The sequence below is a fragment of the Arachis ipaensis genome, chromosome B05 (assembly GCF_000816755.2).
Source record: "Arachis ipaensis cultivar K30076 chromosome B05, Araip1.1, whole genome shotgun sequence".
Lineage (NCBI taxonomy): Eukaryota > Viridiplantae > Streptophyta > Magnoliopsida > Fabales > Fabaceae > Arachis > Arachis ipaensis.
The window spans coordinates 111703652-111709759 of NC_029789.2; positions in this window are offsets into that span (position 1 = coordinate 111703652).

The window sequence follows — 6108 nt, forward strand, 5'->3', positions numbered from 1 at the left end:
CTCATCAATGAGGATATCTCCCTCTATGTCAATTCCAGCCGAATTGTCGAGGTGACAAATGAGGTGAGGAAAGGCTAACCTTTCCAAAGTGGAAGACTTATCAGCCACCTTATAGAGTTCTTGAGGTATAATCTCATGAACTTCTACTTCCTCCCCAATCATGATACTATGAATCATGATGGCCCGGTCTATAGTAACTTCAGACCGGTTGCTAGTAGAAATGATTGAGCGTTGAATAAACTCCAACCATTCTCTAGCTACAGGCTTAAGGTCCAATCTTCTTAATTGAACCGGCTTGCCTCTTGAGTCAACTTTCCATCGAGCTCCTTCCACACATATGTCCATGAGGACTTGGTCCAACCTTTGATCAAAGTTGACCCTTCTAGTGTAGGGGCGTGCGTTTTCTTGCATCATTGGCAAGTTGAATGCCAACCTTACATTTTCCGAACTAAAATCTAAGTAATTCCCCCGAACCATTGTAAGCCAATTCTTTGGATTCGGGTTCACACTTTGATCATGGTTCCTAGTGATCCATGGTTTGCATAGAACTCTTGAACCATTAAGATTCTGACTTGTTGAATGGGGTTGGTAAGAACTTCCCAACCTCTTCTTCGGATCTCATGTCGGATCTCCGGATACTCATTCTTTTTGAGCTTGAAAGGAACCTCAGGGATCACTTTCTTCTTGGCCACAACTTCATAGAAGTGGTCTTGATGGACCTTTGAGATGAATCTCTCCATCTCCCATGACTCAGAGGTGGAAGCAATTGCCTTCCCTTTCCTCTTTCTTGAGGTTTCTCTGGCCTTAGGTGCCATTAATGGTTATGGAAAAACAAACTTTTACCACACCAAACTTAAAATGTTTGCTCGTCCCCGAGCAAAAGAAGAAAGAAAGAAGGAGAAGAAGAAGAAGAATGGAGGAGAGGGAGAGAGGTGTGTATTCGGCCAAGGGGAAGAAGAAAGGGTTGTGTTGTATGAAAATGAAGAAGGAAAGAGAGGTTTATATAGGAGTGGGGGAAGGTTTAGGGTTCGGCCATTAGGGTTGGGTTTGGAAGGGAAAAGAGTTTGAATTTTGGAGGTAGGTGGGGTTTTTGGGGAAGAGAGGATGGATGTGAGTGGTGAAGAGGTGATGGGGAAGAGTGATTGAGGTGATTGGTGAAGGGTATTTATGGAAGAGAGTTATGAAAAGGTGTGAAGAGGAGAGAAGAAAAGGTGGGGATCCTGTGGGGTCCATGGTGCGCGGAAATTGTGATTACACTTTGATTATGTAAAATTCATCGCTCTTTCTTTCCATGGTAATGGCGCCAAAAATATGATGCCAATACTATGGTTCACAACTTCGCACAACTAACCAGCAAGTGCACTGGGTCGTCCAAGTAATACCTTACGTGAGTAAGGGTCGAATCCCACGGAGATTGTTGGTATGAAGCAAGCTATGGTCACCTTGTAAATCTCAGTCAGGCAGATATAAAATAGTAATGGGGTTTTCGAAATTAATTAATGAAACAGGGATAGAAATACTTATGTAAATCATTGGTGAGAATTTCAGATAAGCGAATAGAGATGCCTTCGTTCCTCTGAACCTCTGCTTTCCTGCTATCTTCACCCAATCAGTCTTACTCCTTTCCATGGCTGGCTTTATGTAATGCATGGTCTCGGCACCAGAGGGGAACCGGGGTAACCAAGACTCTGAATACAATGATAAAAAGTTCTATTTATAATAAACTAGCTACTAGGGTTTACAAAAGTAAGTAATTGATGCATAAATCCACTTCCGGGGCCCACTTGGTGTGTGCTTGGGCTGAGCTTGAGTTTTGCACGTGTAGAGGTCCTTCTTGGAGTTGAACGCCAACTTTTGTGCCAGTTTGGGCGTTGAACTCCACTTTGCAGCTTGTTTCTGGCGCTGGACGCCAGAATTGGGCAGAGAGTTGGCGTTGAACGCCAGTTTGCATCATCTAAACTTGAGGAAAGTATGGACTATTATACATTTCTGTAAAGCCCTGGATGTCTACTTTCCAACGCAATTAGAAGCGCGCCATTTGGAGTTCTGTAGCTCCAGAAAATCCACTTTGAGTGCAGGGAGGTCAGAATCCAACAGCATCAGCAGTCCTTCTTCAACCTCTGAATCTGATTTTTGCTCAAGTCCCTCAATTTCAGCCAGAAAATACCTGAAATCACAGAAAAACACACAAACTCATAGTAAAGTCCAGAAATGTGAATTTAACATGAAAACTAATGAAAACATCCCTAAAAGTAACTAGATTCTACTAAAAACATACTAAAAACAATGCCAAAAAGCGTATAAATTATCCGCTCATCAGTCCACAGATCCTGAAGGGATCCTGTGGGGTCTACAGATCTAGTGAGGTCAAGGACTTAACATCCCTGCTCCAATTAGGCGTGTAAAACGCCCTCAGTATGCATGTCTGGCGTTAAACGCCAGCTTGCTGCTTGTTTCTGGCGTTTAACGCCACTTCCATGCTCTGTTCTGGCGTTAAACACCAGTCTGGTGCTTGTTTCTGGCATTTAATGCCAGCTTGATGCTTCTTTTTGGCGTTAAACGCCAGTTTGATGCTTCTTCTGGCGTTTAAACGCTAGTAAGTTCTTCCTCCAGGGTGAGCTATTTTTGAAGCTGTTTTTCATTCTGTTTTTGATTTTTCAGTAGTTTTTGTGACTCCACATGATCATCAACCTAAAAAAAATAAAATAACAATAGAAAATAAATAGATATAATTAAATAACATTGGGTTGCCTCCCAACAAGCGCTTCTTTAATGTCAATAGCTTGACAGTGAGCTCTCATGGAGCCTCACAGATGTTCAGAGCATTGTTGGGACCTCCCAACACAAAACTTAAAGTTTGAATGTGGGGGTTCAACACCAAACTTAGAGTTTGGTTGTGGCCTCCTAACACCAAACTTAGAGTTTGACTGTGGGGGTTTTGGTTGACTCTGCAGTGAGAGAAGCTTTTCATGCTTACTCTCTATGGTTACAGAAGGAGATCCTTGAGTCTTAAACACAAGGTTATCCTCATTCAATTGAAGGACCAATTCTCCTCTGTCCACATCAATCACAGCTCTTGCTGTGGCTAGGAAGGGTCTTCCAAGGATGATGGATTCATCCTCATCCTTCCCAGTGTCTAGGATTATGAAATCAGCAGGGATGTAAAGGCCTTCAACCTTTACTAGCACGTCCTCTACTAGTCCATAAGCCTGTTTTCTTGAGTTGTCTGCCATCTCTAATGAGATTCTGGCAGCTTGCACCTCAAAGATCCCAAGTTTCTCCATTACAGAGAGTGGTATTAAGTTTATTCCTGACCCCAGGTCACACAGAGCCTTCTCAAAGGTCAGGGTGCCTATGTTACAGGGAATTGAGAATTTACCAGGATCCTGTTTCTTTTGAGGTAGAGTTTGCTGAACCAAGGCATTTAGTTCCTTGATGAGCAATGGAGGTTCATCCTCCCAAGTCTCATTACCAAATAATTTGGCATTCAGCTTTATGATTGCACTTAAATATTGAGTAACTTGCTCTTCAGCAATGTCTTCATCTTCTTCAGAAGATGAATAGTCTTCAGAGCTTATGAATGGTAAAAGGAGGTTCAATGGAATCTCTATGGTCTCTAGATAAGCCTCAGATTTCTTTGGTTCCTCAAAGGGAAACTCCTTATTGGTCACTGAGCGTTCCAGGAGGTCTTCCTCACTAGGATTCACGTCCTTCCCCTCCTCTCTGGGTTCGGCCACACCAAGCAAGGTGATGGCCTTGCACTCTCTTTTTGGATTCTCTTCTGTATTGCTTGGGAGAGTACTAGGAGGAGTTTCAGTGGCTCTTTTACTCAGCTGGCCCACTTGTGCCTCCAAATTTCTAATGGAGGACCTTGTTTCATTCATGAAACTTAAAGTGGCCTTAGATAGATTAGAGACTATATTTGCTAAGCTAGATGGATTCTGTTCAGAATTCTCTGTCTGTTGTTGAGTGGATGATGGAAAAGGCTTGCTATTGCTAAACCTATTTCTTCCACCATTATTAAAGCCTTGTTGAGGCTTTTGTTGATCCTTCCATGAGAAATTTGGATGATTTCTCCATGAGGGATTATAGGTGTTTCCATAGGGTTCACCCATGTAATTCACCTCTGCTATTGCAGGGTTCTCAGGATCATAAGCTTCTTCTTCAGAAGATGGCTCTTCAGTACTGTTGGATGCAGCTTGTAATCCATTCAGACACTGAGAAATCATATTGACTTGCTGAGTCAATATTTTATTCTGAGCCAATATGGCATTCAGAGTATCAATTTCAAGAACTCAACCCCATTGGTCTTAACAGTATCACAGATCTGCAAGAATTCAGTTAAGAACTGAAAAAGATCTTCTGATGGAAGTCCATGAAACTTGCAGTTCTGTTGCATCAGAGAAACTAATTGAGGCTTTAGCTCAAAATTGTTTGCTCCAGCGGCAGGGATTGAGATGCTTCTTCCATGTAAATTGGAATTTGGTGCAGTAAAGTCACCAAGCATCTTCCTTGCATTGTTATTATTTTTGGCCATGTCTCCTTCTTTTTCGAAAATTTTTGTCAAATTTTCTCTGGAGAGTTGTGCTTTAGCTTCCTCTTCAGAGTCCTTTCAGGTTCAGGATCACCTTCAACAAGAGTGTTCTTATTCTTGTTCCTGCTCATATGAAAAAGAAGAAGACAGAAAATATGGAATCCTCTATGTCACAGTATAGAGATTCCTTTATGTGAGTAGAAGAAGAGGAGAAAAGAAGAAGGAGAAGAGAAAAATTCGAAAATTAATTAAAATAAAATAAAAATATTTTTGTTTTTATTTTAAACATTAATTAAAAATTCGAAAATTAAAAAGGGAAATAAAATTAAATTGAAATTTAAAACAATTAGTTAATTAAAATGAATTTTGAAAAAAAAAAGGGAATGAGTTTTCAAAAATTAGAGAGAGAAAATTAGTTAGGTGGTTTTGAAAAAGATATGATTGAAATAGTAAACTTTTAAAATCAAACAAAAAGTTAAGTGGTTAATTGAAAAAGATTTGAAAATTAATTTTGAAAAGATAAGAGGTTAGAAAAGATTTTGAAATTGATTTTGAAAAAGATGTGATTGAAACTTTTTTGAAAAAGATTTGAAAAAGAAATTTAAAAAGATTTGATTTTGAAAATTAAAGTTGATTACTTGACTAACACGAAACAAAAAGATATGATTTTAAAATTTTAAAGATTGAACCTTTCTTAATAGGCAAGTAACAACTTGAAATTTTTGAATCAATCACATTAATTGTTAGCATTAATTTTGAAAATATAAAATAGAAATAAGAAAAAGATTTTGAAAATAAATTGTGAAAATTTCAAAATTATGAAAGAAAAAAGGAAAAAGATTTGATTTTTGAAAAAGATTTGAAAAAGATAGAATTTTTAAATTGAAAATTTGATTTGACTCATAAGAAACAATTAAATTTAAAAAGTTTTTGACTAAATCAAACTAAATTTTCAAAAATTTTGAGCAAAATAAGGAAAAGATAATTTTTTTTTATTTTTGATTTTTAATGAGGAAAGAGAAAAACACAAAATTGACATAAAACATAGAAATTATGAATCAAAACACTTAATGCATGCAAGAACACTTTGAATGTCAAGATGAACACCAAGAACACTTTGAAGATCAAGATGAACATCAAGACTTATTTTTGAAAATTTTTAAGAAAAGAAAAATATGCAAGACACCAAACTTAGAAATTTTCAAACTTTAGACACTAACAAATTAAGAATGCATATGAGAAACAAGAAAAGACACAAAACAAGAAAAATTTAAGATCAAACATAGAAAATCATCAAGAACAACTTGAAGATCATGAAGAACACGAAAGAAACTCAATGCATGTGTTCTTTGAAAATTTAAGAAAAGTTAAAAGCATGCAATTGACACCAAACTTAAAATTTGACACTAAACTCAAACAAGAAACATCAGATTATTTTTGGTTTTATGATTTTATTAATTTTTTTGGTATTTTCAAAAATTATTTTGGGAAAAACGAAAAAGAAGAATTTTTTTCTTTTTTTTGAAAAAATATTATTATTGTTTTTTTTGAAAATTTTCCAAAATTAAAAAATA